The sequence below is a fragment of the Aotus nancymaae genome, unplaced genomic scaffold (assembly GCF_030222135.1).
Source record: "Aotus nancymaae isolate 86718 unplaced genomic scaffold, 86718_ANA_hifiasm-v0.15.2.pri h1tg000020l, whole genome shotgun sequence".
Lineage (NCBI taxonomy): Eukaryota > Metazoa > Chordata > Mammalia > Primates > Aotidae > Aotus > Aotus nancymaae.
In genome coordinates this window covers 51,485,110-51,511,134 of record NW_026988432.1, presented here as the reverse complement: position 1 = coordinate 51,511,134, position 26,025 = coordinate 51,485,110, and the positions used below count along the sequence as shown (strand labels likewise).

Genomic DNA, 26,025 nt, shown 5'->3' with positions numbered 1-26,025 from the left:
AAGAGGATATTAAGGAGTTCTATATCTAAATTACCCTTTTATTACTTTTTATCATTCTTCCTTAGAAGCAAGGTATATATTATACGTTGACAATTTTATTAAAATGCAGATTTTAATATATTTAATGTTTCCTTTGTATTCATTCTAAAATGATTTGCATATTATGTGAGCATCTGAAGAACCAAATGAAAAGAAATATTACAGGAATGATTTAAAATTAATGCAGTCAACCCAGATGTCTAATATTTAATAAAAAATTCCCTCTGCATTTTGCTTGTTTTTATATAAAAAGGCAATTCTGAAGACCAAAATCTTTTATGGGGTTCTTATTGATACAGACCTTATTGCTTTCAGCAAAAAAATATTAAAAAGTAAGCACATGAAAGAAGACAGAAAACACAATAATAATTATGTCTTGTGTAATGAAAGACAACCAGGATTTCTTCAATAACTGAAATTCGAATACCCCAGACCAGAAAATGGATTATTAAATGTTAGAAGGGTAGTGCTAGATATTACATGTAGCTAGGATCAGCTAGGATCAAGAAAAAATGAGAGTTTCACAAGGGCCAGATTTTAATAGTGTATTTTGTTTGGAAAGTTCAAGAGGTGGCCCACCATATCTTCCTTTTGCAAAAGCTTCAGCAGCCTGAACTTCCTTAGCTAAACAGGACCTGCACTTTGAGGTGAGCAGAGACAAAGCAACTTGTGAAAAACTGGAAACAGGAAAAGTGATAAATGATTATGGTAAATGCTGAAAGATTTACGAGTGACAAAAAGAAGACAAACAAGACCGAGAGCCAGATATAAACTCAGCAAGTTATCCATAAAGGAACGTTACCTTGTGTTAAGTGATTTAAAAAACTATGTTCTTAGCAAATGTGCAGTTATTGCTGTTGCCTTCTTGATATCCAAGTGGAAAATAAGGCCATCTCAAAACAGGTTGTGAAACCTCTTTTTTGCTTTTCACAACCTATTATTCAAGATCAGAAGAAATTTTAAAAGCTTTTCCCTCTCCAAAGGAGCACAATTTTTCAAAAATACACACAAGTAAAGACCATGGAGTGGAGGTGGTGGGGATAGTGTTTTATTTAGAATAACAGGCTTAAGTAGAGCATCATCAGAATATTCTAATGGTATTCAATTAGAGTATGTTCAAATAAGTTTTTTTAATTCTTCAAGGCTGAAGTTCACTAGCAAGCTAAATTGTTAACATAAAAGTAGAAACTGGTGAGCATTATGTAAACGAATTCCACGTCTGCTTTCTTTAAGGTAACAAGATTTTACTAGATTGTCAGCCTCTTCCTTATCCACAGGAAACAGATGAGGATCATTCCTTTCCTGCATCTAGAAACTGATGACAACACCATCTCACTATCAATGCCAGATGGCAACCCTCTCACTCTGAGAAAACAACCAAACACCATTCCTGGATCCCTGCCCACTGCAACAAAGCTTCGCCATACAAGTTGAAAACTGCATGATTTTGCATCCTCATTTATATGACTCTATAACCCAACATGTTTCTAGCATAAGAAAGGGACGTGGATGTGATTTATACTTAAAGTGAATACAGCAGGAACGTATGCAGATAAACTCAACTCACCATTCAACATACACAAGAACAATTCTTAAACACTAAAATGATGATCTAGTTTTCCCCTTAAAAAAGTATTGTCATCTAAAGCTAATACACCTGAAACAAATCAAGGTTTCAAATATTTACCCTAATGGGAAAAAAAAACGGCTATTTATTAAATGTGCTCAACATTCTAGGTAAAATCTACCACATTTCACATATATCTTTTAGGTTTAAATCCTGCCATTTCATTTAAAAAATATTTTCAAACACATTTTCTCATTTATACATTTGGGGAAAACAGTGAATCACAATTTGTCATGCATCTAGCTTAGACGGATGTAACTACTGAGCCTGAAAATTTAGCAAGTGAATTTATTATCAAATTGCAGATTGTGTCCAGGCATGACATATTTTTATACAAATACATAAAGAATTATAGAGCAATGAACCATTATAAAAATTGTGCAATCCCTAACACCATGCTTAAATCAGGTTCTTGTCTGTGGTCCATGCCTGACTGTATCTATTATATAACTGTTCTCTTAAGCTTGTAAATTTTCAGTGACATGTCAAGTGAGCTGAAGGTTAGGATCAAGGTTTTAACCAGGATTCAAGATAGCTAGAAACCTTTTCTTTCTCCTCTCTAGTGCCCATTACTTGTCTTTGTAAGGGAAATTACACAAAACCCCTTATAGCAGTCGTAAGACTCGGGGACTGTGCAGGAGTAAATAGTTTGAGCAAGGAATGCTACTTTTAGAAAAATAAATAAAGCTTCCCTGAAAGGCTGATTTCTGTTTTAAAATATAAAATGTAAAACTCTCATTTGCCAGTACTATAAATGGATTGCATTCTCCCAGGATACACAGGGACTCACTGACAGAACTCCCAGTGGGTTGGTCCATGCTCTTCAGATATCACATGCCTCCAAGACTTTTGTGGTGATGGTCTCCCCGCCAACATACTCTGAGGTCCACCTAAGTCTTCGAGAGTTATCCATCCCCATTAACTTAGGCTTTTTGGCAGCCACAGTGCTAACTATGCTTAAATGGTGAATACAGATTTAAATGATGTCAATTTCTTTTTACACGTGGAAAAACTGTAGAGGATTCTTACAATTCAGGTTCCTCAATCAACTTTAACTTTCTTTTCGCTTAGGCACTAAGTGCTACTTACAGGGATTGTCTTTCTGTGTGATGGCAAGTTTTCTGCATTTCAATGTGAAGTACTTAACATGTCCACGTTAAATTTTAATTTTTGAAACCAGTCACTTCACTTGAGCTGACTCTCCGAGAGCTGTAGCTCTTACAGCTGAGAAAGCTTTGCTGGAAACCAGCTCTGTGGCCTAAAAAGTCTATTTAAAGATGCAAATGTGTGTGCATGGTTAGTGCAGATGTTTTTCTACAGCAACTGTACTTGCTGAGTTTCACCATTTCCATAAAGCACATTAAAACAAGTGTGTGAACACTCCGAGATGAAAGTCTCCAACACTCCTGAGACTTTCAGTGGAAAGTAGAGCCGCCTGACTTTTCTCCAAGCAGACAGGAATGCCCATGATTCAGCAGCCTGAGTAAATAAAAGAGGTCCTTATTTCCTAATTTCGCTGGCTGGCCACACTGCAGCAGCCTCTGTGTTTCTGCCAAAGGGGATGCAGAACTGGAACTACACCCAGCCGCTGAAGGCCTGTCTTTGTTAGCCAGCCAGGCTTTCCGGACCATCTTCTGGCAGCAGAACGGCCATATCCTGCAAGGAAGACCTCCATCTCGGGCTCGGCGCTTCTCTAGTCTGCCTAAAAGGACGAAACAACAGATTTTGCTGGGTCTGTGTTGGAGGAGGACAGCTGGAAACTCAGTTAGCAGCAGAGTAACACCTGTTCAGGCATATTTATGGGGGAAAGTGCTCACTAACAGAAAAGTGAAGTCATACTAGAAGGAGTTATTCCACAGAAAAAAGGCAAGAGAACACAAAGTACCTTTGTGACGTGAGCCACCAGCCCCTCGTGTGCCAGCCTGGGGAGGAGGAAGCAGAGACTGGACGTGATTTGATCCCAGCTCCTGCTGATGGACAGACAAGCAGGCAAATGAGGGTCTGATAGTCTCAGTTTATGGCCTGCCATTGTGGAAGAGAAATGCTGAGGGTTGTGGCTACTCATTGGTGTTCAAATTCAATCGAATTAGCCAGAAATTAAAAAATAAGATCAAAGAGAGAGGAAGAGAATATGTGCAGGAGGGCTGGAACTAATGTTAATGCTTACTTTATGATTAAGCAGGTCTTAATTTGTGTAGGATACACACTTCCTGAGGACAGGGACCAAGCCTTTCAGAAGGCTGATTCCAACAGTAAGGGCAATCTGAAATTATTCAAGAGAAACTAAAGTAAGAAAGTGGATGAAAATACTTTGATGTTTAAAGACATTATCTGAACCTCTAAAGTTACGGAAACTTCTGATACCTTAAGTTCTTTTTTTTTTTTGGAGACAGATCTTGCTCTGTTGCCCAGGCTGGAGTGCAGTGGCACGATCTGGGTTCACTGCAACCTCCACCTCCCGGGTTCAAGCAATTCTCCTGCCTCAGCCTCTGGAGTAGCTGGGATTACAGGTGCATTCCACCACACTGGGTAATTTTTTATATTTTTGGTAGAGACAGGGTTTCACCATGTTGGCCAGGCTGGTATCGAACTCCTGACCTTGTGATCTGCCCGCCTCAGCCTCCCAAGTTCTTCATAGGGCCTGGTCTGCAAGAAACTGGCTTAACAATATCCTTTTGCTACCTGAGCTTATTCATTGCAACAGCAGAGTACCCTCTTAACTGCCCATCAAGGACTCAGTATCATGTGTGCTAGTGCCACACAGCAAGGTTTCCTTAACAGGGACAGGATTTACATCAACGGTTACTTTTCAAGTAAGGGAAGAAGCACAAATACTGATGGGTCTGGTACTTGTATAAGAACTAAAAGTCAAGAGTCTGGAGTTTTATTTCTAGCTTCATAACTGACTTAAGAGAGTGACCTGGCCAAGTCATTTAATCTGCTCCTACCTAGGTATTTCACCTGCAATATGAAGATAATCATTCTTGCTACTTACCCTCTGGGGTGTTACAAAGATTAGTGAATTATTTCTAGGGCACCTTATCATGGCTGGAAGAAAAGCTGTATATGTAAACAAAAAGATTTATATGTGTTGTATTTATTTCTGTTTCCATGTGTAAGCTTCTATGAACATAGGATAAACATATTTTAATATTTTCTTTCCTTTAATAGAATCTCTGGAATATTAGTTTTAAGGACTGACCCAATGGCAATCTACAGTGCCTTGAGCATTCACAGTTGTATACACAGCTAGCAAGAAAATAAAATAAAAAGAGTTGGTGATATCTAAAAATTAATAGACCATAAATCCATGCTGACTATGTTCCAAGCATTAAATGATCAAACATGGAATATAATCTTCAGTCTTTATAGGCAGGTAACCTTGGCACAAGTGTTTTTCTATGGAATTCTGAAGCCAAGAATGTGGTTTTGAAATTACCTCTCTTCTCCTTAAAACAGGAACAATACAATCAATGTATTATTTAGCATAATAGTAAGTTAATTCAGATTTTTTTTGAGGGTCAAACAATAGGCTAAGACATGAGACCAAAACAAAATTTCAGGTTTTCCCCACTTGCCTTACTTAATTCTTTACTTCTGCCAGCAGGCTGTAGGAGCAGTTCTGAAATTTCTTACTAAATAGAATTCACGGTACTTTTTCAGTCATTAGCTACCTGAGACACCTTAACATAAGCTGAAACTCCTGGGGGAAATACACAGGTGTGCACAAATGCTAAGAGAAGTAGGGCTCTACTTAAAGAGAGCAATATTTTGAAATGCATGTTTAATAGGCATGGGTAACAAGGGTATTTGTCATGTTACTTCAATGCCAACACAGTAACAATTTTACAGCATCATATTTAAAATCCTCTAACCAAATTACAAAATACATTTTTAAAGGAATGATCTAAATTGCTAAAAGATAAGGCTATGCTAAAAAAAAATTATTATGCATTATTACACAATTGCTTCCCTTCATTCTCAATAGAAATGTCAACAGTTTTAGAAAAGCTACAACTTTAATAATATAACTCTCATGCTTCTTTTTTTAAAAAAATCAACAGCTCCACATTAAATTCACTCCTTTGTCATATAACTTACTTAACTACTTGAAAACGAATACTCTTTACTGGGTGTTCAAATGAGAAATGTGAACTTTAAAATTATTTATAATTCACAGATGCTTTTAAATTCGGTAATATTTCGAACTGTTCTAGAAGGACCAATTAAGTGAATTAACAGCTAGGTTATGAGGAAAAAGGGTGGTCGCTCACTAATAACAGCAGCTGTGGGGAGCAGGAATTCGTGGTGCACATTTTTTAACAGTCTTAAGATGAATTCCAGATATCAGCGCTCAAGCTCAGAGGGGTTCTTTTTTTTTTGGCCTTCAAAACTCCCTAGTAAAGAGGCTCACTTTTCCCCAACAACATTTTAACACTTCAGATGATCCAACAAAGAGATAAGGAGTTGTTATCACATCTCCATTGCTCTCCTTAGGTAATCCTGCGCTTTCCATCCATTCTTTCTCCTGACACATTTCGATGGCGTGTGCAGAGAGAAGCACAAATGTTTTGCTTGCTGTTGCTTAAAGTTCATTTGAACAGACGGAGCTCAATGAATTCCATCTTCTGCAGCCAAATTAAACAGAAAACAGTGCATTCTTAAGCAGTTCACACTTAACTCCACCTCTGAAATCAGAGGAAAAAGCTGACGTGAAACCAGTTAAAGAACAGTCATCGTCTCTCACACGGAAATCAAGACATTGTGTTTCTGAAGCCAGACAGAAGGAAAAGTGGTTTCCAATTATGTGGGGGGTGAGAACTGCTTTTCTTTTTCTATCTTTTGGCTCACTTAAAAATATATATAACTAATGATAAGCACCTACCTCTTGGCTTTCAATAATTGGCAATTGTGTATTACACATCTGCTTACGGTGCTGTGACTGAGGGTGTTCTAAGCTGTTTAACAGGTTAATCTTTCTTTGAATAATGAGAGACATCACCAGAGTGGATTTCCTGAGTCTGTATTCTTTTTTTTTTTTCTCGTCTATGTTGAGTTAGAAGGCATTTATTAGTTACTGTGTACTCTTGTGTTTATATATGACCTCATACCACAGAGAATTTAAAGCAGTTTTTCATTGCTTTAATTCATTTATGTAATCAACATTAAGCACCTACTATGTGCTCAGGTCTAATACTGGCTTATGAACTTTAAAAACTACTTTTTTTTGAAGTTTTGATTTCCTTGTCTATAATATCAGAAAATTTCAGCCTGCCTCAACATATGAGGTATTGTAGGAATCAAACATGACATTATATGAAGGAGTTTTCTGTACTGCTAAAATATAAAAATGTACCACATTATCACTACTATTACGAAAGCCAAAGTAATCGATGATAACTCATAAATGTGAGAACAGCGGAAAGGAATCAAAATTAACTATAATTTAGTTATTGTATTTTCATATTGAGATTCTAAAAGCTTTTAATGACTTAAAAGGCATTTATGTTTATAAATAAACAAAAAAAGAACAATTATTTAAATAACAATGTTATTTAAATAACAGCAATTTAATAAGCATTATTATTTTAATTAATATTAATTTATTAACAATATTATTCCTTTTAAATAACAATATATTAACAATAAATAAAAATAAAAACATTCCAAAAAAATCTTCTGAATGCTACTCAAAGATATCTTGAAAATTGATGTGCAGTAGCTCATTTAATAGCTGCACACATTGGCAAGTCGTGATTCATTCATTAGTGTTGTAAAGTCCCCGCAACAGAATGGCCTGCATTCAAAGTCCTGGAGCCACATTCCATAGTGCCAGCACCACTCTATTAGTCACTATTTTGCTTATTTAGATATTCCTGGAGGCCAAGTCTATTTCATTTCAAAATCCTTTGCACTAATGTGAAATACACATATTGAGCTTTGAAGGATGACCCACACTTTTTAAAAATAGTAAATTTCTCAATGCTACCAAGTTAACCATTAGGGATTTTAAATTAACTTCTTCTCTGGGGAAGCAGAAGGTAAAGGTGATTCTCTCACTGAGAAAACTAAGTTTGGAAATGGCTTCATTAGGGGATCATGGATCTTAGAAACTTCATTCCACCATGTTAACGGTTTTGGAAACACCGCCATAAACCACCAGAATTTTCAAATAAAGAAATCAAATTCTATTTCAAAGCAGCATCTGGTCTAACAGAATGTTTTGTCTTGTTAAACTAGACTTTACTAACTACTTTTCCAACATGTAGGCGTTGGTCCAAGGCTGGAAAACTTTTGGTCACCAGGAATTACAACAGTCCTGAAATGGTATTTATTGGAGCTGAATTTCACCTGTATTATATCCATGGCAGCAGTAACGCCAACATGAATTTTCGGCAGCCTGAAAAGGCCACACTGTATACTTCACTGCAGACAAGGCCACTGGAGAATACAAAAGTGTTGAAAGGCTAAAATTTAATTAATGAACAATTAGCACCCCTTGTGGGTTCATTGTGCAGTAAAGTGATAAATATGGTTTGCTAATGTAGAAAAAGCTGTTAGAAAGATTAGGGGGGAACTATTACTACAATTATCCATATGCTATTGTATTACAACTGACCTCAGTAAGAGTTCTTAATTTGGATATTCATGTGTCTAACAAATGATAGGAATCGTTAAGGTCTGTGGCAAATAATCATTTTGAATTTTGTTAAGGCACAGACTGACTCACACAGGTTGTCAGGCTAGGGTAAAAAAGCCACTGAAATGCTAGTGAGTACACCTAGCCAGCCACCCAACAGCTGCAACTCAAAGTAGTATCATTGTCTGCTCCTCTGTTTTATGAATTTAATGAGGAAGTTATATGCTACAGTGGTATTAAGAAATCCAGGGATGGTGGACTATCTTGAGACTTCATGTAAAAGAAAGAGTCTACAGTAGGGCCAGTCACTAAAACATGCCTTATACAATAGAGATTTTATAGTGTTTCAACAGAAATATTACCTTTCACATTAACACTTACATGGCAAAACTGAAATGAAAAAGTGAGACTGGATTCCAAGTAACCCAAATGATATATGGAGATCCTTTATTTCAAATGAGATAATGTTTATAAAAGTGCTTTATAAACTGCAAAGCCAAAGCTATTTTATTAAAATAATCTTTAGTTAGGGTATGACAAAATATCTCTACACAGGTCACGGAATATCAAGTACGTGTATTTATAGAGTTTTTAAATTTATCTAATTCAGCAAAATATAAAAGAGGCATTTTGATAATAAGGCTAATTATCAATTTGAGGACTTCCCAAGGATCTCTTGGCCCTTTATGTTTTATTTTTCACTTTTGGTTTGATTGTCTCTCCGCTAGAATCTCTACCTTAGAATAAATATGATGATAACATCCAAGCCAGTTCATTTCATCATTTTTTTTTTGGTAACAGCCCTGGTAATTTATTTATGGGAATCAGTACAGTTAAAATTGTGGCACATTGCATGTGTACGCTTCCATGCTTTTATCCAGAGTTGACTAAATGTTCAGAATAAGTGATTTATGCCGAAGTAGTTTTTCAAATATTTTAGATAACTCTCACTATATAAGTGCTAATCATAGTAATTTATCACTTAATAGGACTAAATATCTGTACAATCATGTCTTGATGAAATATGTCTCTAAGGGAAGGCTTTATGATGCTACTTTCTACTGATTAATATCTATAATCATATTTTTATTAAATTAGGTATGTATATGTGTGTATACATATAAATAATATATTATTATCTGAGATGATATATCTTGGCAAATATTCCGACACCTGTGACAAAATCAGGCCTCAAAAATCCCATGACACCTCCATGTACTAGCAACTTACTTTGCCTCCATCCAAGATACTTTAAAAATAACAAAATAGTGTGTAAGAAAAGAATTGAAGGCAATGTGGCCACAGTTACAAGACAGGTTTCTAATATTCAAAGACATAAAACCTACCAGCACAGTTTTAGAATCTTGACTGACTCAATGCTGTCTGTACCAAAGGGCTGGTCTCTGAAATCTTTACAAAGCTTCCTCCCACATCTGAGCTCTGCTCTTTTCTCTTAAGATGACCTGTTGTTTGGCATGGATTGTGCATACCTCTGGGTCTGACTTTGGGGATCAAAGGAAAGAAAATGAGTGAATGTGATTGAAGCCTACACAGAGAAAAGAAAGTCAAGGCTGTCATTCCTAACTTTTCATGTATATATGAAACATAAGATTTAAGACCTATGAGAAATGTGGGACTTTAGGGGTAAAAAAAAAGTGCTAATTTTACAGATGAACAAATAGGTCAACGAGGATGAGTAATATGTTATAATCTTCTACTAACAATAGTAGTTGACAGTGGCACTGAAACCCACACCCAAATCCCCAGTGCCCAGGCAAGCACCTTGGCTCTACGTATTAGAAAACCCTTGAAGTCCATCCTTCCTAAACTCTCCTCTACTAAAACAACAACAGCAGCAATTTAAATGCTGATTTTTTTAATGGGTAAATGAAAAAACCTAAAATGATGTTTAATATTGTTTATTTTTCTTTTTAAAAAATTCATTGTTTTTCATACTACTAAACTAACTCATGCTAATTGATGTATATGTATTCACACCTATACAGAAGAAAACAAAAATTGCCTAACAACTCTACAAACCCATAACTCTCTTTTAACAAGTCATGACAGCCTATTTCTTAATTTGATTTCACTGCTGGCTATTGACTAGAAAAATCCTATACACATACACACTTCCTTAACAGTGGGTCTGTCTCCCTCTCTCCCTTTCTTCCATCCTCTCCTCTGAGCAGGGTGATATGGTTAGATCAGGTATTGACAAATAAAAGCGGAAAAAAAGGCACAGTAGAATTAGCACTGTGGCCAGCTTCACCTTCCTCTCACACCCTTGCCTGTAGGGACACACTCCCTGCCACTGATTCCTTCTCACCTATCCGTTAAGCCACCCTTCTTTGATTATTATTCCAGTGACCCTGGCTGTTCACAACAAAACCAAAGGCTGACCCTCTACCACAGCCAGATGATACAGAGCGGCATTTCTTAGTCTAATCCACCAACCACCAGCAGACCAATTGCTTGAATTGCCTGTTTAAAATGCAGACACCTGGACTCCACCCCACATCTCCTGACTTTGAACTTCTGAGGATGGGGCCCAGAAATTTCCTTTCTTAGCAAGTTTCCTGAGTCTTCACCTGCATTCCCAAGCTTGGGAATCACCTTAAAATCTTTTCTTTCCCCTGAATCACCTAAGTCCTTGCTTGAAGTTTGCTGCACTTGGCTGTGGCTTCCCATGTTTGCTCCTCTATAATGGAACATCATTGACGGAGGGCTTTCTCGCCCTCATTCAATGACCAAATTGAATTCCAGTTCTTCCAAGAATTGGCTTTTACAGAAAGAAAATTAGATCACTATATTCTTTACCCTCCTATCCTTTAGCAGGCCCCCTCCCACTTTGAGTAGGACTCCATGTTTCAAATCTTTTCAGTGAAATACTCAGTTAGCTCCGGCAAGTAACTTCCTCTCTGTAAGCGTGTTGGCAGGAGCTTATACATTTCCAGAAAAAGAGAGTGACCATTTTGAAGAGTTATACGGTTCCAAGTACATAAAGGCTGGCGTTACATGATTAGGAAACACTGTTCTGAGTAGGCAGCCGTGTTTCAAGTGTGTACATGAAAAAAATCTGTCTTCCTAAACTTTTGTTGATGATTACTTTCAAGCTGCATTAGCTGGATGAGAAATATCAATATGCTATCAAAGGCAGCTCACCCTGCCAACCATTTCAACATAGAAAGAAGGTTGTCACAAAACTATAAAGCAAACGAGTATCTGGAGTAAGAAGTGAGAAAAGCGGAAGGGAGCTTCCTATATTCAGCAATACTTTCTTTTTCCACTCAGGAATGCATTGCTAGAATTGCTGATTAAATGCTTCAAGTTGGACCTCTCTAGCAATTCTTTGTTCTTTGAACAGGCTCCTATCAGTCTCTTGCAACTTCTGGGGTTCAGAATGTAAGTGTGGTATGCCATACAGTAAATTAAGCCTTCTGCTGTCAGAGCTGGAAATAGGAGGAGGGGAAGAGAAAAAGGGCTTGATCTCAAGTGATTTTTATTGGCTTCATTTACATCCTGTTTAAGGTTTTCTGAGTAGCTCAAGGTGTCTTATCTCTGGCTACCAGGGGGTATTTTGCAGTCAAAGCAGTTAACATACTTTGTCTCTCTCTCCTTCTGTCCCTTTCCCTCAAGCTCTCTTTTTTTCAAGCCATTTTATCTTATCGCACACATCTCTTCAGGCTGAGGAGAACCCATACTTATCAGAAGCAGCTTACTCCATTGTCGTTCAGAGCTGCTAAAGACAAATGGTAGTTTAAGTCAAAAGAAAATCAGTTAACCTCTTCTGCACTCCGTTTTGAAATCCTCTGGACTGCCTCACCTTTATTAGTGCTAAATGGTATCAGAAGTGCCCCTCAAATTTCCATCCATACAGCACATGCATCTCCTACAGCAGAGTAAGAAGACTAGGGACAAAGTTGCTGGTCACAGTTGGACACTGAGGGCACCTAAGGCAGGCCTGCCTTTATCCGACTCCTCCCCACCCCTCCTTGACTTCTCCATGCTATCACAGGAAGTGGAAGCTCCAAACATCTATAAGGAAAAAACAACAACAACGAACAGAAACTACAGTGGGGAAAAGTGGGGAACAGCAGTCAAAAGACAAGGGACCTTTCCCCAGATACGCCTAAGTGCTTGCCAATGGCACCCACATAAACAGGAGAGGGCTGTTAGAAACACAGGCATCTTCTCTAACAGCCACACAGACACCGTTACTCAAATCTATTAAATCATCACACAATGTGCCAGAGAGTCTGAGTGCTGAAGAGCTTGATCTTCTGTTACAAACTCAGCAACGATGGCCCTTGACTCCGAGTACACATTGGAATCGTCCAAAAAGATTTAAAAACTACGTACTGGATCCATTCTCAGGCAGATTAAATCAGACTCTGAGAGTTAAGATCCATAGAGGGTGCAGGCTGGGTTGACAACCACTACCCTAGATTCAAAACCCCATGGAAGCTGGTCTAAAAGACAGAGTCCACAAAACAAACTTTTCTTTTCTGGACTCCCCTACCCCTCAGCAGGCAAGCCAGCACTGGGGTGAGTTTTCTGCACTACTTTGTGTCATATGCAATGAACCGGATATTTTAAAAAAAAAAGTTAAAGCCAGCAATAATGAACACTCCCATCACTCACCATTATCACAGGTAAAAGTGCAATATGTGAACAGTTATTAGGCATCTCATCTGTATGTTTTATACTCCCTTTAAAAATTCCCATTCCTCTTCTCCTTCATACCCCAGCACCCCATGGGCTCCTTTATATTAGTGATAACCCCATACTTTCACCTGCAGTGAAGGCTCTCTTAATTGTCCATTATCTTAGTGTGTCAGCACAAAGGAGCAGGAACGGAATCCTCGTCCAAACGGTTTCACCTCCCTCTCCTGAGAGTGATGCCCTTGTCAAGGCATTAAAGACACGAAAACCTGCCACTTATCAGAATTGTATTTGAATCGAACCACTGTCCTTGAAAACTGTAGGCAGGAGATATTATCAAACCGCACCGCATTGCCAGCTCCAGTTCCATGGTGGCTCGAACAATCTAAAAAGATACGATCCAAACTTTGCCATGCATTCCTCATAATAGAATTACAGGGAACAATGGAAACATGTTCGCTGATTTTTTTTAATGGTTAAGTACAAAGAAATGCATGGGTCAGGTTGTTGATGAATACAAATGTAACGGTTCCAAGCCTTAGGACACCTTTGAACGTAAACTCACCAAGGAACCAAATCATGAAACTCTTCTAATTACTACATACCTTCAATTCTTAGCAAAAGTAAGTCAACACTATTAAAACACCACATTTATTTTTGTATGAGGGGGAAAATGTGCACATCTTTAGTGATCCTATGGACAGATTAAAAAACAAAGCACATTCTAAAAAACATTTAAAAACAAAACTGAAAGAAAAAACATTATTTTTAAGTATTCAGGCCAATTTGTGTGCCTTCCACGTCTCTCTACGTTCTCACTTTTTATACTTTTTTTCTTATTCTATTCAAAGCCACACTGCCTTAGAAAAAAGAATTTATGCGTGCTTTTAACAAGTAAACAAGTGTACAAATTAATTCAGAGAGCAGTAATTTTGAAAATTTTCTATGTTTAATGTGCACTGCAGTTAAACTACTTTTTCTGTACAAATTAATTTACTGCATCAGTGATCGATGTTTATGTTTAGGCAATTTTATTTCTCAGTATGGTAAAATTAGACCTAATAGTTGCAACCTGTTATGTCCAATCTGTCACTGAAATTCAAATTGCCTTTTTTCCTATTATTCAAGGAGCAATTTGGAGGAATTAAAGCCATCTAAAAACGGAAGACAAACAATTCTCTGTAAGGACTCAATAGCCTGTGTCATCAACCAAATCCATACCCTCTGATCTCTTCTAAGCAGGTTCTTTCAACATTTTTCTGAGGTTCTCAAACTTTCACATTTACCAAGTCACACAAGAGGAAATTTTAGGTTGAAACCAAAAATTTTACCCTACCAATTTTCAGCCTTCGCGAGAGGTAATCAAAAGTTCAAAGATTATAGTGTTGACTTCCAAATACCAACTCTCACCTAAAAAACTCCCAATGTTCATGGCATATATATTTGCACCATCCTTTTTTTATTTTTTATTTTTTTGCTTGTTTTGCTTGATCTGGGAATACTTTTTTTCTTGCACAATGAGTTTAATTTGCAATTTCTTTCTTACTAGGGAGAATTCAATTATTTAGATGCATAAGATTTAAATTTTGCAATAATGGATGCTAAAATTGGGAAACCAATGAGACCCATTTTTGGACAAATTTTGTTTTGCTTGGTTTTTCTCATTGTTTAGCTATCGAATGTAATGGGTGATTCTTGTTCTAGACTGTGAATACAAAGAACATATCAAATGGAGAGAGTGGGAGGGGACAAACTGAAAAGGTGCAAAGCCATCACAGGCCCCTTGGAGGGGCTGGGTGATGTCAAAGCAGGCTACAACTAAAATGGGCCATAATCTGATGAGACTTCACTTCAAATACTCAATGCCATCATGTTACAATATGTTCTCGCTAGATTTGGGGTTTCTTCAACAAAAAACCCCAAATCAACTATTGATATAATCATCCCTTGATCCCTTGGTATAAGAGAATTTCTGAAAATGTTTCTTTTGTAACACTCCCTGACTGCCATTTCTATTCCCAAGTCTGCCTTCCCCAACAGAGTTTGCCCTGATTTTGAGGAGATCACCTACAGATTTAGGAATGCTTCATCTGATTAAAGAACCTCAGTCTTCCCTTATGGTTACATTTGTACATTATTTGTGGAACTCAATATTTCTATCAAACACTACTCATCTTTTTTTCACAGTGGTCAATACTGGTTTGAAGTTTTTTTCTTCTTGTCCTTTTGTTTAGCTTACAAAGCCAAATTAAATGGTATCATGCCTCAATTTAAGTCTACTTAATGTCACATATGGCATCAGCTAATATGCTATAGCAAAAGAACTTCATTCCCTCAGGGAAAGAAAAAAGACACAACTCAAGAGGTAGCTCTTCCCAGCCACTGACACTTGGCCACACAATTTTCTCTCTAGATTGAAGAGGACACAATTAAAAGAGGAAATTACTTGTTCTGAACTAGATATCAAAGTTCAGAGTTATTCTATATCAGCAGATCTGGTGTCAAAATAACTGAAATAAAACTGAAATGAGTATCTTTCTTTGTTTCTTTTCTCACTCTCTTTTTTCACTTTTCCATGATCACTTTTTAAATTCTAAGACAAATTCATTTCCTCAACAAGATTGCTTAGATCATCAAGCTGATTAATAATTTTACTTCAAGGCAGGACTGATTAATGTGGATTATTCAACTGATTAATACTGTTACTATATTGCACATCCAAGTGCTCTAAGTGTCTTGTTTTCATAATTTTTTTAATTATTGAAATAAGTTCTAATTAATGTGACTTGGTCTTATGTCTAGTCTAGAGAACTTCATTGTAACATAAAATTGAGGACTTAGTGTGTTTTTTTGGGCAGGGAGGGGCTCTCCCAATACCAAAAAATTTAGAAAAGGCAAATGAAAACAGCATATTGATTCATAGCATTTTAAAACTCAGCTCTATGATGATATGAATCTATTGTTTACCCACATAAATTCACTGGCTTCAAAACGCCAAACTTACACTTGACACAGACAAATGAACCACCAACACCTTCATCTTCTCACTCTCCCCAAACTGAGTCCTTGCCATAGTCCACTGAAAAACTCCAAGACTCCCTTCCTTCTAATAGTGGTAAGTACAGAAAATCATAGCCATCCTGCCCCGCCAGATGCAGGTGCAGGGAGGGGACCCCACCATACCCTGGCAGTGTTTACTCTGCCAGTGCAGAAGTTCTCCTGCTTTCAACTTTCCCAGAGACATTCTAATACGCAACCTGTGTATGCAATGTGTGTACACACACACACACACACACACACACACACTCTCTTACTCTTTATACCCAGAGACATTCTAATACGCAACCTGTGTATGCAATGTGTACACACACACACACACACACACACACACACACACACTCTTACTCTTTATACCCAGAGACATTCTAATACGCAACCTGTGTATGCAATGTGTACACACACACACACACACACACACACACACTCTCTCTTACTCTTTATACCACCCCACTTCCAAAGATTAGAGTTCCTTTAAGAGCCACTGTACCTATAGCTACTTCCCCCACAGCAGTCCTTGCTTTCAGGAAGCCTAAGACCTCACAGAGACTCTAACTGTCACAGCTTCCACTTCCCCAGTCTGCCACTCCTCCTGTTCTACAGGAGCCAGGGAAGGTGCTATTCCCAGTGCTCATGAAATGTAGGAAAAGGGACCTAGAGTCTCTATTCTGGCAGTGAAAACTCAGAATTCAAATTCCCATCTAAACAGTGCTTACAACTTACTGTTGTTCCAGCAGTCTTTAACACAAACCAGAGATATCTTTATGTGAACTACAAAAGGCAATCCTCTCTAAGAGGAGAAATTCCAAAAGGTACTCTCCTTACAGATGATTTTTTTAAGTGTCTCTTCTGCTGGTCGTGACTGCAAGCACTGGTAGGTTTCTGTCTGTTCACCCCATTGCTGGGGACCTTTGTGCAGTTCACAAACTGCAGAGCTGCATTCTGTGGGCCTTTTCTACCAACCTTATATATTTAAAAATATATATGGGCTAGCCCTAAAACCTAATTCCCACTTACTGCACTGTTCCATTGGAAAATATGCGGTGAATTCCGAGAAACCAACTTATTAAATAAACTTCTGGGAGATAATCCATATATAAGCTGGGGACTGCCTGTATTTTAACTGGTGGTTTTGAAAATAGAAGAAAACAAATGAATCAACTTTGCTATAGCAAATTTTCATTGATCTCATTTTTGCAAGGCTGTTTAGTCTCAGCATTCCCGTTCTGAGGAAGAGAATTTTTTAAATCCCATTAATTTTATTGTGGGACATCAATGAATACTTTTTAGAATGCGTAATTTTTTTGACTACACATCTCTGAATTCATGCTTTTTATTAATAAACTATGTTTTAGAGTGGTTGTAGGTTCACAGCAAAATGGAGCAGCAAGTACAGAGATTTCCCGCATAGCCATGCCTGGACACATGCATAGACTCCCCTATTATCAAAAGCCCCCACCAGAATAGTACATTTGTTAACAACTGATGAACTTCCATTGGTACCTCATTATCACCCAAGCACTGATATGCTTTTTCAGTCTAAGCATCATGCATTCACTGTGCAGCTAGGCAGATGATGGAAGACAAAGAAGAAGGTGGCTTACTTGAGACAAAACAGTCCCAATTGCTTTTGTAACTTGTATTCAAGTCTATTCATTCATTATTTTACCCATTTGTTCATCAAATGGGCATTTTACTAGGTGCTGGGATCAAAGGTATACAAAATGTGATTCTCACCCACTCTTGTTTTTTTTTTATAAATATGTACCCAAGTATTTAAAATGTTCATATTAGCCAGGCACAGTGGCTCATGCCGGTAATCTCAGTATTTTGGGAGGCCGAGGCAGGTGGATCACAAGGTCAGGAGTTCAAGACCAGCTTGGCTAAGGTGGTGAAATCCCATCTCTACTAAAAATACAAAAATTAGCCGGACATGGTGGCACATGCCTGTAGTTCCAGCTACTTGGGAGGCTGAGGCAGAGAACTGCTTCAACCTGGGAGGCAGAGGTTGCAGTGAGCTGAGATCATGCCACTGCACTCCAGCCTGGGCAACAGAGCAAGACTCCACCTCTAAATAAATAAATAAATAAATGTATGTATGTATGTATGTATGTATGTACATATTACGTTTTTAAAAAGGCTTGTGCTTGTCTGGGTGTGGCGGCTCACACCTATAATCACAGCACTTTGCGAGGCTGAGGCAGGAGGATGTCTCGAGGCCTAGAGTTCAGGATCAGTCTGAGCAACATAGCAAAACCCATCTCTACAAAAAATTTAAAAATTAGCCAGGTATGATGGTGCATGCCTGTTGTCCCAGCTACTCAGAAGGCTGAGGCAAAAGGGTTGCTTGAGCCCAGGAGTTTGAGGTACCAGTGAGTACAACTGCACTCCAGCCTGGGTGACAGAGTGAGACTCTGTCTCCTAATAAAAGGAAGGAAAAAAAAGTCTTAACGTTCTTTGTGGGAGAAAAAAAAGCTTTAAAATAACTATAAAGGAGTCTGTTGCTCAAAAGCTATTACACTTCATATTTTGTGAATATTCATACTGTAGAAGGTCCCTCCATTTCAGTTCATAGAATACGACACCATAACCAACTGTAGGGATAGAACTTTCTAACATAAACAAGAATCATTCTCTTTTATAGATTTATTTTTTGTTTGATCCAACTTTCTTTTTTGTCCCATCCAACTAATCTGTTCACTCTATTTTATATTGTGGTTGTAGGCAGATTTATCAAAAGCCCAAAATGTAGCTACTATTGTTAAGACTATTCAGTTAACTGCTTTGGACTCATGTCTCTTGCATCATTCTTCTTTCCACCACCCTCTACCCTCTCTTAAAGTAACATTTTGCTTTCTGGTGAATAATTTTCCAGACTTCTCTCTGGGCTTGCTAGCATTGCTAACACGTTACCTTAGAGTGAATTTAACATGAGCATTGATTTCCTTTCCCCACCTAAAAGAGGATTCAGTTCAATTATTATTGATGTTTTCTCTCATCCCTTTATCACCTCTCTTGCCCAATGTCTTGACCATAGACTTTACTTGGGCTGTGGTCTATGACCTTGCATTTGCCATCCCATAGAAGGGTTTCCATAGTGCTTCTCATCCTAAGGACTCTCCTGCTTGATAATGCCCATGTCCAACTAGTTATTTTTACCTAATATGCCATTGGAACAAAGATAATTTTGACGCCCACTGAATGAACTAATGAATACATTTTCAGGTGTGCCATAGCCATCACCCCAGTCTTGCTCTTCTGATGCATTCATCAATTCCATCATGATATTCTGATGACTCATTTATGGATGAAACCCAGAAGAGGCACAGCAGATACAAAGTTGACTAAGCCACAATATATGGTTACACTGAATAGTTCACTGACTAATGAATGGGAGAGGCACACATGTAAACATGATTACAATACAAGGAAATCAGGAATGTAATATACCCCTGTACAGAAGTGTTGTGAGTGTTCTGTGGAAGAAGTACCAAAACAATCTTGTAGGACGTACAATAGCCACCCAAGGATGTGTTCTTTGAGTTGAACCTTAAAGAATAAGCAGGAATTTTCCAGGTAGGAAAACAATAGTATGTACAAATGCAAACATTTGTGATCAGGGAACCCATACTGGTGTAAAATGACTACAAAGAAGAACTTGATCTTGGCTGCTCATTAAAATTGCCTGGAGATCTTTTTTAAAATATTGATGCTTCTACTCCACTCCTAGAAATTCTTATCACACTGGGATGGGGTGAAGTTTAGATTCATATTTTTTTGAAGTTTCTCAGGCAACACAAACAGCCAGGTTCAAGTGCCACTGGACTAGAACGCAGAATTTGTGGGAGGACCGAGTGCAGGGGCTCACACCTATAATCCCAGCACTTTGGGAGGCTGAAGCAGTTGGATGGATCACTTGAGGCCAGGAGTTTGAAACCTGACCATGGCGAAACCCCATCTCCACTAAAAATACAAAATTAGGCAGGTGTAGTGGTGAGCGCCTGTAATCCCTGCTACTTGGGAGGCTGCGACAGAAGAATCACTTGAACCTGGGAGGCAGGTTGCAGTCAGACAAGATCATGCCACTGCATTCTAGCCTGGGCAACAGAGTGAAACTCTGTCTCAAAAACAAAACAAAACAAAATAACCCAAGGCCAGGTGCTGTAATCTCAGCACTTTGGGAGGCTGAGACGGGTGCATCACCTGAGGTCAGGAGTTCAAGACCAGCCTGGCCAACGTGGCAAAACCCCATCTCTACTGAAAAAAAACAAAAAACTGAGCCTGGCAATACATGCATATAATCCCAGCTACTCAGGAGGCTGAGGCGAGAGGAGCAGTTGAACCCAGGAGGCAGAGGTTGCAGTGAGCTGAGAATTTGTGGGAGGAAGTGGAGCCCGATCATGATGCACTTGCCTACCAAGCTTAGGGCTCTGAGCTTATTTGCATGCAGCAGAGAGAGAGCTGTTGAAGAATTTCAATCAGCAGAAATGGTTTCCACCAGAGCCCTTTGGAGTAGGAGGGACTGGATGAAGGCTAGAGGCAGGGAGTTCACTTATGTGGCTATGGCAATGGTCCAGGTGAGAGACAAAAAACCTAAAATAAAGGAGTAGCACAGTGATAGAGTGAAGGACATGCATTCACTTCTTTAGAAAAATAGATCCAAAAGACTCAGTGACTAATTACACATGATCAGGGAAGGAGAAATGCCTGTAATGTCTATTCCTCCCAAGTTCCCTGCCATTTGTCTCACTATTGTCACTATATGGTTGGTTTACTGCAAATGTTTACAAGAAGAGTATTAGAATAAAAATCATAGTTTTGAATCAAAATGTCAGACACAACAGGACTCAATTCCAGTGTTACAGACTGCTTTTCTAATTAAAGCTAGCTATCTTGACGCCATATAGACACACACACGCACGCGCGCGTGCACACACACGTCTCATAGGAAGGTTAAAAGAAATGTTAAAGGAAGACTCTAGTGGCTGGGAACAATGGCTCCTGCCTGCAATCCCAGCACTCTGGGAGGCTGAGAAGGGTGGATCACGAGGTCAGGAGATCGAGACCATCCTGGTCAACATGGTGAAACCCCGTCTCTACTTAAAAAACAAAAAATTAGCTGGGCATGGTGGTGGGTGCCTGTAGTCCCAGCTACTAGGGAGGCTGAGACCAGAGAATCACTTTAACCCAAGAGGCAGAGGTTGCAGTGAACCAATTTAAAAAAAAAACAACTCTTTCTTGGCTGGATTAGAACAAAGTAGGCACCCTTATAAAAAAGGAGTTTGACGTGTATGTCCCACAGATGCTAGGTCAGCAGCAACACCTTTGAATCTGTTATACACCACGGAACTTTACCCAGGAAGAACATCTGCAAAAATGACAACAGAATATTGAAGGAAGAATGATTCTACATGCTAACCCGCCTTTTGTCCTGCCTCTCCTGGAAAAGACTTGGCAACACCGAATGCATGCTATGATGTTATCAGTTATGTTGTGGCAGTTTTAAAATGTAAACTTCATCATGACGTTTTGATAAAGATAACCTCGTGGTTTTCTAAATAAAATGAGTTGGCATATTAATTTGAAAAGCTATACTACTTTTTACTACAATCCTCTTATCCTGTGTACTTTTCTAGCTTTATTTAAATAACTTTATCTTTTTCTAGATAAAGAACTCTTTAAACACCTTTCCCACTTATTTATTTCAATATTTAGTCATTAATTACAGTGTAAATATGTAAGACCTTTTAGGCATTGGCATATGCACACAAATTTCCTTCTGTTGGACATGGATACAATTAGAAATGTGCACTTATTTAAAACTCAAGAACTGAGCACTATTATAATCACCAAACACTGAGACCTACTAAAGGCTTAATCCATTTTAAGAGAGGTTAACAAACTACGGCTTATAGGCCAAATGCTCTTGCTTTTGTAAATAAAGTTTTATTGAAACACAGCCATTCTTATTCATTTCCATATTGAGTATAAGTTGTTCAATGCAGCAGAGTTGATTGGTTGTGACAGAAACCACATGGCTCACAGAACCTAAAATATTTACTATGTTGACTTTCACAATAAAAGTTTCACAACCTTCGAATTATAGCACTGTCTTATATATTAACAACCCTCTCTCACATACCAAGAATATTTAAGACAACATATTTCTTCTCTTTTATTCTCTCTCTCCCTCCCCCCGACCCTCTCTCTTTCACAGAGTCTTGCTCTGTTGCACAGGCTACAGTACAGTGGCATGATCTTGGTTCACTGCAGCCTCTGCCTCCTGGGTTCAAGTGATTCTCCCAAATAAAGGGGATTACAGGCACACGCCACCACGCCCGGCTAATTTTTGTACTTCTAGTAGAGATGGGGTTTTGTCATGTTGGCCAGCCTGATCTCAAACTCCTGACCTCAAGTGATCTGCCCACCTCATCCTTCCAAAATGCTGGGATTACAGGCGTGAGCCACCACACCTGGCCTTCTTTACTTTCTATCTCTGTCGTCTTTGCTGAAATAAAATAAAAGAATTGTACTCTGCCTAACATTTACTGAAATATTACACTTGCAGGGGACAGAGGCTGAAAGCTGATAATCATATTCTGAAATAACTGGTATTTTAACATTATATAAATTTAACTCTGCTAATGACTGTTAAATAATTTTTCAAATGAAAAATGTAAAATCATTTTTCATTTGTCCATTGCCCTTTAAATTATGTAATCTCATACTTTTTCCTACTAAGCAAGGCTGTTTGTAGAATCTATTGTATATTACTTAGCTGTCTCAGACTGGGTGGCCAAAAAGAGCCATCCCTCAGCTTTCAGCAATTATCCAATACCAGATACATAAATTACCATCAGCGACTTGTTTCCCATATTTTACTGTGGAATAGATCTGAAGTAGGCTATTTTTCCTTGGTTTTTGGTCCTTAATCTTTAAAACTGTCATATTTTAAATTAGTCAGAATTTGTTCCTTTTACTCCCATAAGAATGACTGTAATATGCATGAATTTTTGCCTTCAGTAAGACTGGAACAATCTTACACCTATTGACCTTAGAGATTAATGTCTGTATGGGTGCCAGATTCTTCAGAAACTAGCAGCCAAATGTGTTATCTTCCAAATAGTGAACTCTGATCTTATCGTTCCCTTTTGAAAAATGCCCTAGAATTTAGGAAGCCGTCCTGTTGATATGTGAATTATACACACTTTACAGGCTTTGGCTTTGATTTCCCTCAAACACAATAATTTCCATGGTCTTTTCCAATAGATAAATGAAATTTAAAATGTCTTATGCAAAAATCATGTCTCTCCATTTGGTTAAAAAATGATTGTGAGGGTAAGAGATTCTTAAGTGAGAAGTTAAGAAAAATGTATTCAAAGTGAAAATATATTCCATGAAATGTTACACTTTAGATTTTCAAGTATCCATATATATGTTTGATATCATGTAAATGAAACAAACAAATGAGGTTTGTCTTTCTTCCATTGGGTCTTCTAAAATAAAAATGACAAACATTATTTCCCATGTAAGTCTTTAAAATAACCTATCTGTTTTCAAAACTACAGATTTTAATCCTCAACTGCAGTTTTGTAGGGGAAAATGCCGATTTGCTGTATACTATCAGGAATAACGATGCTTGGTGGTCAAAATGAAACAACAGCATTCGATGGAACTGGCTTTTCCTTTTCCCTTCCCATTTCTATTTGCCAAACTGCCCGCTCTGCTTTTTATATAAAACTGCAGATGTCTTCTTATTAATCAAGATTCTAATACATTCCAGATGAATAAACAACTTCAGTACTACAGCACGTACCAGTCTCCTTAAACCCAGGATTTATTAGAATTGCCTGTTCCAAGATCTCTTAACTTTAAAAAGATGGTTTATTGTTCCTATTTCTACAGCAGGGATCTAATAAATGCACTGAAACTATGACTTTGTCCCTTTGCAATACAATATTCAAAGAGATTTCCAGCCCTACAGTGTAACATTATCCAAATCCTTTGAAACCCTAAGTAGTTTGCTCAAACTCAATCATCCATATACAGAAATCATAGACAATCAATACAAATGCAATATGTTAGTGATGACATTAGAGAAACAATGTCCCAGAACCCTCTGCAGTATGCACCACTACATTCGGCATCCACTATGCAGGCCAATGTGGCAGCCGCAACATAAAGCTCTAATTAAAAAGCACTCTTTGGTGAACAGCTAAATATTTTGATTTTGAACCTTTCCTTATACAAGGAATAATTCAGAGAAAATTATCTACACACATGGTATTGATTAACTCAAGGCTGTGATTTCTCTAATTTCACACTGGTGATAGTTCAATGGGAGTTTACCATGTAATTTAACCAATCAAAATATGTTCAAGTACTGATATTTAAAAATTAAATTCTGCTCCACAATCATTATTTTATGTATTTCTACTTGTACCATTTTCAAGCTGAAGGAAAATAGGTCTTTCTCTATGTAACCAAAAAGAAACAGGACAGGGAAGTAATAATAAGGTGTAAAAGCACATATTATAGCAATGTATGTGGCTAATAGCTTTTGTACAGCATTAGCGCCCCTCTTACTGCTCCCAGTTTACTAATGTTCTTACTAATACTGGACTCCTAAGGGGGGTTCTATAAATAAGACATTTATATAGAAAACTAGGAAAATATGAAAGGTTATAATATTAACATAGCAAACTCATTTTTAATTAAAGAAATAAAAAAGCCCAGTCTTTAGGGGGTTTGGGAAAATAAGGTAGTCAAATGAGACCAATTAACTTCATTAGCTTCTGCAAATACCTAGTTTTCTAACACATTCCTATTTTTCCATCTGCTCCACAGTTAAATGTGTCGACAAATTAACATTTTATTTATGATTCAGGCTCTGATTCATAAAAATTATGCACATATTTTCTATGAAAATCTAATACTTCATGGAAAAATACAGAGGACTACATTGCAACTTATTTACCAATATGTTTTTTTCTTGAACAAAGCAATCCAGATCATAAAATACCATAGGCTAGGAAATCAGTTTCATACTTTCCAGTTCCTTCTGGTTTTAACACAAGGTAGTTTCCCTGGATATATCTGAAGAAGTTAAAATTGCTGCTTTTTCTATGTCCTCCTTTTTTATTCTCATCTCATAGTAAATGGCAAAGGAGTTTCTTATTCAGTATCTTATAAAATTCTCTCCACTTTGGTCTGACATTCACATTAACTTCAAACCCCATAGCGCATCCATAATGTGCTAGAAATGCTTTATATCTGAGTTTTAAACGCTGTGCAAGTGTCTGTGAGTTCTACTGGCTTATACAGAAGAGCAAAGCTTTCAAAATATGTTGCAGGGATAAACGAAAATCAGCGTGGTTAAAGGGTGTATGCTTATTCCATTTTAAATACTTACAAAAACCTTATCCATAAGACAAACCAACTTCCTTAACGCAGTATTTACTACCATTCAACTGTTCTTCAACTGAGAACACAGGCACTTTTACAAGTGGACTCAAGAGTTATTTAATTTCACTTTAACTTCTGTAAGTAACTCTTTATCCCTTGCTGACATGTAATTTTATTATTTTATTCTTTACAGCAGTACTTGTTCATAAATCAAATCCATACACCTCTTAAGATAACAGCAAAACACAAAAAAAGCAGAAAATAATTTTCCTTTTGAATCCAGTAATTCCAATAATATATGTTTTTACAAATTATAACGTTGGTCCCTGGCACATACCCTTTCTGACGGGGCACCAGACCCCTAGCCCCTGAAGTATAAATCACGACTGTATTTCCATTTCTTTGCACTGCCACACTCCTGGGACATTACTGATCTTGAAGGGAAGTCTGTCACATTCAGGAAAATTTAGGGGAAACAGTTGGAGTTTAAAAGAATTAGACTCATTATATGCTAACTAATTTTACCTTTTATATAGCAAAATTGGATATATTTATTCTACGTGATCTCCTTCAAAAAACAGTTGGGGTGCTC

The 26,025-nt window shown here is 37.7% G+C and overlaps 1 protein-coding gene across 3 annotated transcripts in view; it reads right to left on the bottom strand.

Annotated features, from left to right (window-relative positions):
* The window catches only part of ZNF521 (zinc finger protein 521), a 294,256-nt gene that overhangs the window by 167,238 nt on the left and 100,993 nt on the right, over positions 1–26,025 (bottom strand). The gene's annotated exons all lie outside the window — the stretch shown is intronic.